The 13,628-nt window shown below is 37.2% G+C and overlaps 1 non-coding gene across 1 annotated transcript; it reads right to left on the bottom strand.

Moving 5' to 3' along the window:
• Positions 1 to 5,305: 5,305 nt before the first annotated feature.
• Positions 5,306 to 5,414, bottom strand: LOC130953612 (small nucleolar RNA R71). The gene has a single exon (XR_009075775.1). It is a non-coding gene; the product is annotated as a small nucleolar RNA R71 (small nucleolar RNA).
• Positions 5,415 to 13,628: the final 8,214 nt, after the last annotated feature.

Raw genomic sequence — 13,628 nt, 5'->3', positions numbered from 1 at the left:
TTTGTCCCCAATGTTTGGGGTAAGTCCTATTTGTGTCCTTAACATTTAAATCGTCATATTTGTATTCCTAATACTTATAAAAGTGATTCAATGTTATCCTACTTTTAATTATACTAACAAATCAGATTATATTTTTCAATTATTCTCACTTGGATGTATTCATTCTCAATTAGGTCTCACTTGGATGTGTTCGATTTTAATATTATACCCACTATTTGTGTTTAGATTCAATTATGTCCCTAGAAAAGTGAATTATGTAAATGTTGTAGGAATTAGTTTCAACTTTTGATGAGCTATTTTTTGGAGTGGATCATCGATTCTATCCCAGACATTTGTATTCTAACTTCAAGAAGAAATTTTTAAAACTCAAACTAAAGCGTTGGATATGTAATTGAAGGCATGATAACATTGAATCACTTTTACAAACGTTAGGGATAAAAATAGGACGATTTAAACGTTAAGGACACAGATATGATTTACCCCAAATATTGGGGACAAAAATGATACTTTACTCTACTTTTTATAGTGTCCAACTTTTTTTTGTTCATCTTTTTATTTATTGCTATCTAATTTGAAAACATCATACATGCTAAGAATATCATTGTTATGATTCTTTGTAGGTTTAGACAGATTATTTATCTCCATTCAAATGTTCAAATGCATCAATTACAGATGCTGCAGGAAAGACACACTGTGAGTTATAAGGTAGATTATTCATCGCCATTTAATGAAAGTAAAATGGAAAAATTAGTCATGGTTAGTCTTATTTATCTTCTTTCCCAAAGCTAAATTAACATTTGCTTTGAATTTGATCTCTTTTAGTGCATTTAGTTGTCAAATGTTAGTGATTTTAATGGCTGAGAACATTCCCTCATAATTCTATTTTTGATGAGTTAATGTACTACTGGTTCTAAAGTTAGTTTTCTCAGTTGCACTCTTCATGAATGACTTGGATAATCCTCACATAGTAGAGATTAAAGTAATGATTGCTAAACAAAAAAGGTAAAAGCTTTAATTTTCATTCCATAAAATAGTTTTTAACATATTTGGTTCACGGTTCACCAGTTTTTTTCTAGTTCTTTTTATTGGATATATTTTATAGATCATTTCTTATTGAAAATGAATGCCATTCCTTTTTATTTTATGTTAATAAAAAATAATCATAAGAAAAAAACTACAACTTCATCCTTGAAAAGTTCGAGATAACATATTCATCCTAGAAATAGACAACAAGTGATTAGTTTCCTAAACTTTACATCCTGGACCAGCTTTGTTAGAGGGCCAAACTGTGTTTTGTGATAATGTGACTAAATCATAGGTTTTTCTAGGGACGAATATGTTTATACCTCGAAATTTTCAATGATGAGATTGTAGGTTTTTTCCCTCTAATAATAATAATTGGTCATGTAACTATTTAGATGCTGAGGAAATTTAGAAATTTTACTAGCACAGTGATGAGCAGATAATTTATACGCTTTTTGGCATTGTTTTCATATAGTTTTTAGTAGGATCTAGCTACTTTTAGGGATGTTTTCATTAGTTTTTATGCTAAATCCACATTTTTAGATTTTACTATGAGTTTGTGTATTTTTCTGTGATTTCAGGTATTTTCTGGCTGAAATTGAGGGACCTGAGCAAAACTCTGATAAGAAGGCTGACAAAGGACTGCTGATGTTGTTGGATTCTGACCTCCCTGCACTCAAAAAGGATTTTCTGGAGCTACAGAACTCCAAATGGTACGCTCTCAATGGCGTTGGAAAGTAGACAACCAGAGCTTTCTAGCAATATATAATAGTCCATACTTTATTCGAGATTAGATGATGCAAACTGGCGCTCAACGCCAGTTCCGTGCTGCATTCTGGAGTCAAACGCTAGAAACACGTCACGAACCAGAGTTGAACGCCAAAAACACGTTACAACTTGGCGTTCAACTCCAAAAGAAGCCTCTGTATGTGTAAAGCTCAAGCACAGTCCAAGCACACACCAAGTGGGCCCCGGAAGTAGATTTCTGCATCAATTACTTACTTCTGTAAACCCTAGTAGCAAGTCTAGTATAAATAGGACATTTTATTATTGTATTAGACATCTTTGAATTATTTTTGGATTACCTTATGATCCTTTGATCACATTCATGGGGGATGGCCATTCAGCCATGCCTGGACCATCACTTATGTATTTTCAACGGTGGAGTTTCTACACACCATAGATTAAGGGTGTGGAGCTTTACTGTACCTCGAGTTTCAATGCAATTACTACTATTTTCTATTCAATTCAGTTTATTCCTGTTCTAAGATATTCGTTGCACTTCACCATGACAAATGTGATGATCTGTGACACTCATCATCATTCTCACCTATGAACGCGTGACTGACAACCACTTCCGTTCTACCTTAGACCGAACACATATCTCTTAGATTCCTTAATCAGAATCTTCGTGGTATAAGCTAGAATTGATGGCGGCATTCATAAGAATCCGAAAAGTCTAAACCTTGTCTATGGTATTCTGAGTAGGATTCAGGGATTGAATGACTGTGACGAGCTTCAAACTCACGATTGTTGGGCGTGATGACAAACGCAAAAGAATCAATGGATTCTATTCCGACATGATCGAGAACCGACAGATGATTAGCCGTGCTGTGACAGAGCATTTGGACCATTTTCACTGAGAGGATGGGATGTAGCCATTGACAACGGTGATGCCCTACATACAGCTTGCCATGGAAAGGAGTAAGAAAGATTGGATGAAGGCAGTAGAAAAGCAGAGATTCAGAAGGAGCACAGCATCTTCGTACGCCTATTTGAAATTCCCACCAATGATATACATAAGTATCTTTATCTTTATTTTATGTTTTATTTATTATTATTTTCAAAAACCAATATAACCATTTGAATCAGCCTAACTGAGATTTACAAGATGACCATAGCTTATTTCATACTAACAATCTTCGTGGGATCGACCCTTACTCACGTAAGGTTTATTACTTGGACGACCCAGTGCACTTGCTGGTTAGTTGGGCGGAGTTGTGAAGAAAGTGCTGAGTTAGTAGATGCGCATACCAAGTCGACTGGCATTGTTAGAGATCACAATTTCGTGCACCAAGTTTTTGGCGCCGTTGCCGGGGAATCAATTTCGAACAACAATTTCACAATTTTTTCCAGACCACAATGGTGCCAAGTTTTTAATCTGGCAACAACAGTGCCATGTTTTTGGTCTGGCAACAACACCAAGTTTTTGGCGCCGTTGCCGGGGATTGTTCGAGTTTGGACAACTGATGGTTCATCTTGTTGCACAGATTAGGTAATTTTATTTTCAAAAAAAAAAATTTTTTTCAAAAATCTTTCAAAAAATATTTTCTTCTTTTTCGTTTTTCCAAAATTTATTTTCGAAAAAAATCCAAAAAAAATTTAGAAAATCATAAAAATAAAAAATATTTTGTGTTTCTTGTTTGAGTCTTGAGTCAATTTTTAAGTTTGGTGTCAATTGCATGTTTTAAAAATTTTTGCAATTTTTTTCGAAAATTCATGCATGTGTTCTTCATGATCTTCAAGTTGTTCTTGGTAAGTCTTCTTGTTTGATCTTTATATTTTCTTGTTTTGTTTCTTTTGTTGTTTTTCATATGTATTTTTGCATTCATAGTGTCTAGGCATTAAAAGTTTCTAAGTTTGGTGTCTTGCATGTTTTCTTTTCTTGAAAATTTTTCAAAAATAAATCTTTATGATCATTTTGATCTTCAAAGTGTTCTTGTAGTTCATCTTGACATTCATAGTGTTCTTGCATGCCTCATGTGTCTTGATTCATAATTTTCATGTTGTGAGTCATTTTCATGTTTTTCTCTCTCTTCATTAAAAATTCAAAAAAAAATAAAAAATATATTTTCCTTATTTTACTCAAAATTTTGAAAATTTGAGTTGACTTAGTCAAAAATTTTTAAAATTAGCTATTTCTTATAAGTCAAGTCAAATTTTCAATTTTAAAAATAATATCTTTTCAAAATCTTTTTTCAAAAATCAAATCTTTTTCATTTTTCTTTTATGATTTTCGAAAATTTAAAATTATTTTTTAAAAATATTTTTCTTAATTTTATTTCAAATTTTCGAAACTTTACTAACAATTAATGTGATTGATTCAAAAAAATTTCAAGTTTGTTTCTTTCTTGTTAAGAAAGGTTCAATCTTTAAATTCTAGAATCAGATCTTCTAGCTTCTTGTTAGTCAAGTAATTAATTTTAAATTTTAAGATTCAAATCTTTTTCAACTATATCTTTTCAAATAATATCTTTTTCAAAAAAAAATTTTGATTTCAAAATATCTTTTCTAACTTCTTATCTTTTCAAAATTTAATTTCAAATCTTTTTCAACTAACTCATTGACTTTTTGTTTGTTTTTTTATCTTTTTCAAAACCACCTAACTACTTTTCTCTTTCTAATTTTCGAAAATTCCTCCCTCTTTTTCAAAATTTTCTTAATTAACTAATTGTTTCAAATTTTAATTTTAATTTTATTTCTTCCTTTAATTTTCGAAAATCACTAACTTATTTTTCAAAATTCATTTTCGAAAACACCTCTCTCTCTCTCTCTCTCTTCTTCTTCTATTTATTTATTTATTTACTAACACTTCTCTTCATCTCAAAGAATCTGAACCTATCTTCACCCTTGTGTTTGAATTCTTACCTTTTCCTTCTTCAATTCCCTTTTTCTTCTACTAACATAAAGGAAAGTCTCTACTGTGGTAAAGAGGATCCCTGTTATTATTTTCTGTTCTCTTCTTTTTCATATGAGCAGGAGCAAGGACAAGAATATTCTTATTGAAGCAGATCCTGAACATGAAAGGACTCTGAAGAGGAAACTAAGAGAAGCTAAATTATAACAATCCAGAGACAACCTTACAGAAATTTTCGAAAAGGAAGAAGAGATGGCAACCGAAAATAATAATGCAAGGAGGATGCTTGGTGATTATACCACACCTACTTCCAAGTTTGATGGAAGAAGCATCTCAATCCCTGCCATTGGAGCAAACAATTTTGAGCTGAAACCTCAACTAGTTGCTCTAATGCAACAGAACTGTAAGTTTCATGGACTTCCATCAGAAGATCCCTACCAGTTTTTAACTGAGTTCTTGCAGATCTGTGAGACTGTTAAGACTAATGGAGTAGATCCTGAATTCTACAGGCTCATGCTTTTTCCTTTTGCTGTAAGAGACAGAGCTAGAACATGGTTGGACTCACAGCCTAAAGATAGCCTGGACTCATGGGATAAGCTGGTCGCGGCCTTCTTGGCTAAGTTCTTTCCTCCTCAAAAGATGAGCGAGCTTAGAGTGGATGTTCAGACTTTCAAACAAAAAGATGGTGAATCCCTCTATGAAGCTTGGGAAAGGTACAAGGAGATGACTAAAAGGTGTCCTTCTGACATAATTTCAAAGTGGACTATTCTGGATATATTCTATTATGGTCTATCTGAGTTCTCTAAGATGTCACTGGACCATTCTGCAGGTGGATCCATTCACCTAAAGAAAATACCTGCAGAAGCTCAAGAACTCATTGACATGGTTACAAATAACCAATTCATGTACACTTCTGAGAGGAATTCTGTGAGTAATGAGATGCCTCAGAGGAAGGGAGTTCTTGAAATTGATGCTTTGAATGCCATATTGGCTCAGAACAAAATGTTGACTCAGCAAGTCAACATGATCTCTCAAAGTCTGAATGGATGGCAAAATACATCCAACAGTACTAAAGAGGGATCTTCTGAAGAAGAAGCTTATGATCCTGAGAACCCTGCAATGGCAGAGGTAAATTACATGGGTGAACCTTATGGAAACACCTATAATTCATCATGGAGAAATCATCCAAATTTCTCATGAAAGGATCAACAAAAGCCTCAACAAGGCTTTAATAATGGTGGAAGAAATAGGCTCAACAATAGCAAGCCTTTTCCATCATCTTCTCAGCAACAGACAGAGAATTCTGAGCAGAGCACCTCTAACTTAGCAAACATAGTCTCTGATTTGTCTAAGGCCACTTTAAGTTTCATGAGTTAAACAAGGTCCTCCATCAGAAATTTGGAGGCACAAGTAGGCCAGCTGAGTAAGAAAGTCACTGAAACTCCTCCTAGTACTCTCCCAAGCAATACTAAAGAGAATCCAAAAAGAGAGTGCAAGGCCATAGACATAATCAACATGGCCGAACCTAGGGAGGAAGGAGAAGACGTGAAACCCAATAAGGAAGACCTCATGGGACGTCTCTCAAGCAAGAAGGAGCTCCCTATTAAGGACCCAAAGGGATCTGAAGGTCATATATAGACTATAGAGATCCCATTAACCCTCCTTCTGCCATTCATGAGCTCTGAAGACTATTCTTCCTCTGAAGAGAATGAAAATGTAACTGGAGAGCAAGTTGCTAAATATCTAGGAGCCATCATGAAACTGAATGCCAAATTGTTTGGTAATGAGACTTGGGAAGGTGAACCTCCATTGCTCATTAGTGAACTAGATACATGGGTTCAGCAAACTTTACCTCAAAAGAGACAAGATCCTGGCAAATTCTTAATACCCTGTACTATAGGCACCATGACCTTTGAGGAGGCTCTGTGTGACCTAGGGTCAGGCATAAATTTTATGCCACTCTCTGTAATGGAGAAGCTAGGGATCATTGAGGTACAGCCTGCCATATTCTCATTACAAATGGCAGACAAGTCAGTAAGACAAGTTTATGGATTGGTAGAGGACGTGTTAGTGAAGGTTGAAGGCCTTTACATCCCTGTTGATTTCATAATCTTAGACACTAGGAAGGACAAGGATGAATGCATCATCCTTGGAAGACCCTTCCTAGCCACAGTAGGAGCTGTAATTGATGTTGACAGAGGAGAGCTAGTCCTTCAATTGAATGGGGACTACCTTGTGTTTAAAACTCAAGGATATTCCTCTGCAACCATGGAGAGGAAGCATGAAAAGCTTCTCTCAATACAGAGTCAAACAAAGCCCCCACAATCAAACTCTAAGTTTGGTGTTGAATTCCCACATCCAAACTCTAAGTTTGGTGTTGGGAGTCTACAACATTGACCTGATCACCTGTGAGGCTCCATGAGAGCCCACTGTCAAGCTATTGACATTAAATAAGTGCTTATTAGGAGGCAACCCAATTTTTATTTATCTAATTTTATTTTCTCTTTTATTATTCTTTTATGTTTTATTAGGTTCATGATCATGTGGAGTCACGAAATAAATACAAAAATTAAAAATAGAATCAAAAACAGCAGAAGAAAAAGAACACCCTAGAGGAAGGGCTTACTGGCATTTAAACGCCAGTAAGGAGCATCTGGTTGGTGTTCAACGCCAGAACAGAGCATGGATCTGGCGTTGAACGCCAGTAAGAAGCAGCATCCTGGCGTTTAAACGCCAGGAATACACCCTGAGGAGAGCTGGCGCTGAACGCCAGAAACAAGCATGGAACTGGCGTTCAACGCCAGAAACATGCTGCAAATGGGCGTTGAAAGCCCAAAACAAGCATGAAGCTGGCGTCCAACGCCAGAAACAAGCATCAATCTGGCGTTGAACACTAGGATTGCATGCAGAGGGCGTTTTACACGCCTCATTGGTGCAGGGATGATAATCCTTGACACCTCAGGATCTGCGGACCACACAGGATCATCTCAGGATCTGTGGACCCCACAGGATCCCCACCTACCTCAACTTACCTTCTCTCCTCTTCACACAATCCAATAACATTCTTTCCCAAAAACCCTTCACCAATCACCTCAATCTCTCTTCCCCATCACCTCTTCACCACTCACATCCATCCACTCTTCCCCATAAACCCCATCTACCTTCAAAATTCAAAATCCCTTTTCCCACCCAACACACCCAATATGGCCGAACCTTAACCCCTCTCCCTCCACTATATAAACCCCTCCATTCTTCTTCATTTACACACAACACAACCCTCTCTTCCTCTCCTCCATATCTTCTTCTTCTTCATCTATTCTTTCTTCTCTTGCTCGAGGGCGGGCAATATTCTAAGTTTTGTGTGGTAAAAGCAGAGGGTAAAAAGGATCCAAGGCTTTAAACATCAATGGATAGGAGGGCCCAAGGAAATAAAATCCAGGCCTAAGCGGCTAAATCAAGCTGTCCTTAACCATGTGCTTGTGGCATGCAGGTCCAAGTGAAAAGCTTGAGACTGAGTGGTTAAAGTCGTGATCCAAAGAAAAAAGAGTGTGCTTAAGAGCTCCGGACACCTCTAACTGGGGACTTTAGCAAAGCTGAGTCACAATCTGAAAAGGTTCACCCAGTTATGTGTCTGTGGCATTTATGTATCTGGTGGTAATACTAGAAAACAAAGTGCTTAGGGCCACGACCAAGACTCATAAAAGTAGCTGTGTTCAAGAATCAACATACTTAACTAGGAGAATCAATCACACTATCCAAAATTCTGAGTTCCTATAGATGCCAATCATTCTAAACTTCAAAGGAGAAAGTGAGATGCCAAAACTGTTCAGAGGTAAAAAGCTACAAGTCCCGCTCATCTAATTAGAGCTAATATTCATTGATATTTTGGGATTTATATTATATTCTCTTCTTTTTATCCTAATTGATTTTCAGTTGCTTGGGGACAAGCAACAATTTAAATTTGGTGTTGTGATGAGCGGATAATTTATACGCTTTTTGGCATTGTTTTTAGATAATTTTTAGTAGGATCTAGCTACTTTTAGGGATGTTTTCATTAGTTTTTATGCTAAATTCACATTTCTGGATTTTACTATGAGTTTGTGTGTTTTTCTGTGATTTCAGGTATTTTCTGGCTGAAATTGAGGGACCTGAGCAAAACTCTGATAAGAAGGCTGACAAAGGACTGCTGATGCTGTTGGATTCTGACCTCCCTGCACTCGAAATAAATTTTTTGGAGCTATAGAACTCCAAATGGCTCTCTCTCAACGGCGTTAGAAAGTATACATCCAGAGCTTTCCAGCAATATATAATAGTTCATACTTTATTCGAGATTAGATGATGCAAACTGGCGTTCAACGCCAGTTCCATGCTGCATTCTGGAGTCAAACGCCAGAAACACGTCACGAACCAAAGTTGAACGCCAAAAACACGTTACAACTTGGCGTTCAACTCCAAAAGAAGCCTCTGCACGTGTAAAGCTCAAGCTCAGCCCAAGCACACACCAAGTAGGCCCCGGAAGTGGATTTCTGCATCAATTACTTACTTCTGTAAACCCTAGTAGCAAGTATAGTATAAATAGGACATTTTATTATTGTATTAGATATCTTTGGATTATTTTTGGATTACCTTATGATCCTTTGATCACATTCATGGGAGCTGGCCATTCGGCCATGCCTGGACCATCACTTATGTATTTTCAACGGTGGAGTTTCTACACACCATAGATTAAGGGTGTGGAGCTCTGCTATACCCCGAGTTTCAATGCAATTACTACTATTTTCTATTCAATTCAGTTTATTCCTGTTCTAAGATATTCGTTGCACTTCACCATGACGAAATTTAAGGATCCGTGACACTCATCATCATTCTCACCTATGAACGCGTGACTGACAACCACTTCCGTTCTACCTTAGACCGAACGCATATCTCTTAGATTTCTTAATCAGAATCTTCGTGGTATAAGCTAGAATTTATGGCGGCATTCATGAGAATCCGGAAAGTCTAAACCTTGTCTGTGGTATTCCGAGTAAGATTCAGGGATTGAATGACTGTGACGAGCTTTAAACTCGCGATTATTGGGCATGATGACAAACGCAGAAGAATCAATGGATTCTATTCCGACATGATCGAGAACCGACAGATGATTAGCCGTGCTGTGACAGAGCATTTGGACCATTTTCACTGAGAGGATGGGATGTAGCCATTGACAACAGTGATGCCCTACATACAGCTTGCCATGGAAAGGAGTAAGAAAGATTGGATGAAGGCACTAGGAAAGTAGAGATTCAGAAGGAGCACAGCATCTTCATACGCCTATCTGAAATTCCTACCAATGATCTACGTAAGTATCTTTTCTTTATTTTATGTTTTATTTATTATTATTTTCGAAAACCAATATATCCATTTGAATCAGCCTAACTGAGATTTACAAGATGACCATAGCTTGCTTCATACCAACAATCTCCGTGGGATCGACCCTTACTCACGTAAGGTTTATTACTTGGACGACCCAGTGCACTTGCAGGTTAGTTGTGCGGAGTTGTGAAGAAAGTGCTGAGTTAGTAGATGCGCATACCAAGTTGAATACCATTGTTAGAGATCACAATTTCGTGCACCACACAGCCAGCTAAAGTAGTTTCTTTGGAGCCCCATTCTTTTTGGCATCAAGTTATTAGCAGTAAGTATGGCTTGAATAAAATGGTGGGATGCTAATATTGCTATCCATATGTTACTCATTCTGATTTTACCCCCTAGAAATTCATTTCTCATTTTTTAATTTTCCTGCCTCCAAACCTTTTCTTTCCTTGAAGGTGGGTGATTGTTCTCACTTTCACTTGGAGGAGGATCATCGTGTAGATGCTGTCTTTTATATTAACCTTTGTCATCTATATCGTCTATTATCCTTGCATAACTCTCGTATCTAGAATTTTTATACTATATATAATTCTTCCTTTTATAGGAATTTTTACCTTTACTGGTAACCTAAATGTTAGAGAATCCTTTGAGAGTCACTCTATTAGGTCTCCTTGAAGTTGCTGCTTTGTCATCTAACCCTGAACAAAGGTTGTGTTAACTTGATATATTTGGTATGTTTATTACTTTTGCTGCTTTGGGAACAGTGAAGGCAGAATCTTTTTGGAAATATCTAGTATATGCCACTATATGGTGTATTTGGTTGAACTACAATTTAGATGTTTGGCCTCGTTTGGTGTAATGCTTATGATCTTTTTAGAGTTCTTACAATATCAGAAATTCAGAATATTGAGAGATTGGAAAGCTATGCTTCACTTATCTTTTAGTGCATTTAGCTGTCCCCTGTGTCTAATGTTACTCACTTGTTGGTAATAATCTATACTTATGCACCTGAGAAAACTATGCAGGTAGTAATGCTAGACATTATATCATGGAACTCATGGAAAAGTGCAAAAATATCGTGTCGGATCATGAAGATCTTTCAACAATGAAACCTACAGAAGTTATCACCAGTGGTGCTGCTGAAACCCAAAAGTCAGAATCATCTGCTATTCTGGTTGCTCATTTTGATGGTCAGGTAAATAAATGATTAACCAAATCGTTAATTAACATAAAGCTCCTGCGGTATATTGTTCAACTATGCAAGTAATCCATAGAAATTTATCTGTAGGCCTTTCATGCAGTCAATGTCGGGAACACTGGATTTATGGTAATAAGAGATGGTTGCATCTTTTAGAAATCAACTCCCATGTTCCATGAGTTTAGTTTTCTATTACAAATAGTTACATGCGAAGATCCATCGGAAATCATTGAGGTATGTAATCTACCTCATATTCATCGTCACCTAATGTGAGATATAGTTTGGTTTTGGAGCCTTATAACTCACCAAAATTATTTATCAGCATTCAAATTGGTTTTTTTTCTTCTGCAGGAAAGACTGGGCCAACTGTAGCAGCATGATGGCAAAGTAGAACTAAAGAAGCATGATTTCTTGCACTATTCTTATCTGTAAATGTTCTTATTATTGATTACTAATGAGCTTGTGCTAATGTGCTTCAGCCATTGAAATTTTATGTTAATATGTACTTTATAAATGTGCTTTTAATTTCTTAGTCAATGCTCCAATGGTCCTTATGTTGATTTCTGGCATAATCATGGTGCTGTTGTACTTCTATTGTATAGTTGTGTTATTAGTTCTTGTTATCATTGCTTTAATGTGTTGGTGCACGAAATTGTGATCACTACAACTTCGCACAACTAACCAGCAAGTGCACTGGGTCGTCCAAGTAATACCTTACGCGAGTAAGGGTCGATCCCACGGAGATTGGTGGTATGAAGCAAGCTATGGTCATCTTGTAAATCTCAGTCAGGCAGACTCAATTGGGTATAGATGATGAACGAAAATAAAATAAAGATAAAGATAGAGATACTTATGTAATTCATTGGTAGGAACTTCAGATAAGCGCATGAAGATGCCTTCCCTTCCGTCTCTCTGCTTTCCTACTGTCTTCATCCAATCCTTCTTACTCCTTTCCATGGCAAGCTCGTGTAGGGTCTCACTGTTGTCAGCAGCTACCTCCCATCCGCGTAGTGAAAGCTAATGCAAAGCACTCTGTCACAGTGCCGCCAATCACCGGTTTGGTTCCCTCCCCTACCGGAATAGAATCACTCTTTTGCGTCTGTCACTAACGCCCAGTAGGTTACAGGTTTGAAGCACGTCACAGTCATTCAGTCATTGAATCCTACTCAGAATACCACAGACAAGGTTTAGACCTTCCGGATTCTCTTGAATGCCGCCATCAGTTCTTGCCTATACCACGAAGACTCTGATCTCATGGAATGGCTGGCTCGTTTGTCAGACGAGCACTCGGTTGTCAGGCGATCAACCATGCATCATGCAATCAGAAATCCAAGAGATATTCACTAAAGCCTTGAATGCTTGTAGAACAAGAATGGTTGTCAGTCACCTTGTTCATGGGTGATAATGGTGATGGGCGTCAATCATCACCTTCATCATGTTGAAGAACAAGTGATATCTTGGTAAAAGAACAAGCGGAATTGAATGGAAGAACAATAGTAATTGCATTAATACTCGAGGTACAGCAGAGCTCCACACCTTAATCTATGGTGTGTAGAAACTCCACCGTTGAAAATACATAAGAACAGTGTGATCATTGGTTTCGGCCCCTAGAGAGGGAACCAGAAGAACCAAGATGAAAATACAATAGTAAAAGGTCCTACTTATAGAAAACTAGTAGCCTAGGGTGTACAAAGATGAGTAAATGACATAAAAATCCACTTCCGGGCCCACTTGGTGTGTGCTTGGGCTGAGCAATGAAGTAATTTTCGTGTAGAGACTCTTCCTGGCGTTTAACTCCAGCTTTTATGCCAGTTTGGGCGTTTAACTCCAACTTTTATTCCTGTTCCGGCGTTTAACGCTGGAATTCCTGAGGCCGGATTGCTTCGCGGGTTTGGGCCATCAAATCTTGGATAAAGTATGGACTATTATATATTGCTGGAAAGCCCTGGATGTCTACTTTCCAACGCCGTTGAGAGCGCGCCAATTGGGCTTCTGTAGCTCCAGAAAATCCACTTCGAGTGCAGGGAGGTCAGAATCCAACAGCATCTGCAGTCCTTTTTGGTCTCTGAATCAGATTTTTGCTCAAGTCCCTCAATTTCAGCCAGAAAATACCTGAAATCACAGAAAAACACACAAACTCATAGTAAAGTCCAGAAAAGTGAATTTTAAATAAAAACTAATAAAAATATACTAAAATCTAACTAAAAGATATCAAAAACATACTAAAAACAATGCCAAAAAGCATACAAATTATCCGCTCATCACAACACCAAACTTAAATTGTTGCTTGTCCTCAAGCAACTGAAAATCAAATAAGATAAAAAGAAGAGAATATACTATAGACTCCAAATTATCAATGAAACTAAGCTCCAAATTAGATGAGCGGGACTAGTAGCTTTTTGCCTCCGAATAGTT

Source organism: Arachis stenosperma, chromosome 9 (assembly GCF_014773155.1).
Source record: "Arachis stenosperma cultivar V10309 chromosome 9, arast.V10309.gnm1.PFL2, whole genome shotgun sequence".
NCBI classification, from domain to species: domain Eukaryota; kingdom Viridiplantae; phylum Streptophyta; class Magnoliopsida; order Fabales; family Fabaceae; genus Arachis; species Arachis stenosperma.
This window is presented reverse-complemented; position numbering and strand designations above follow the sequence as displayed.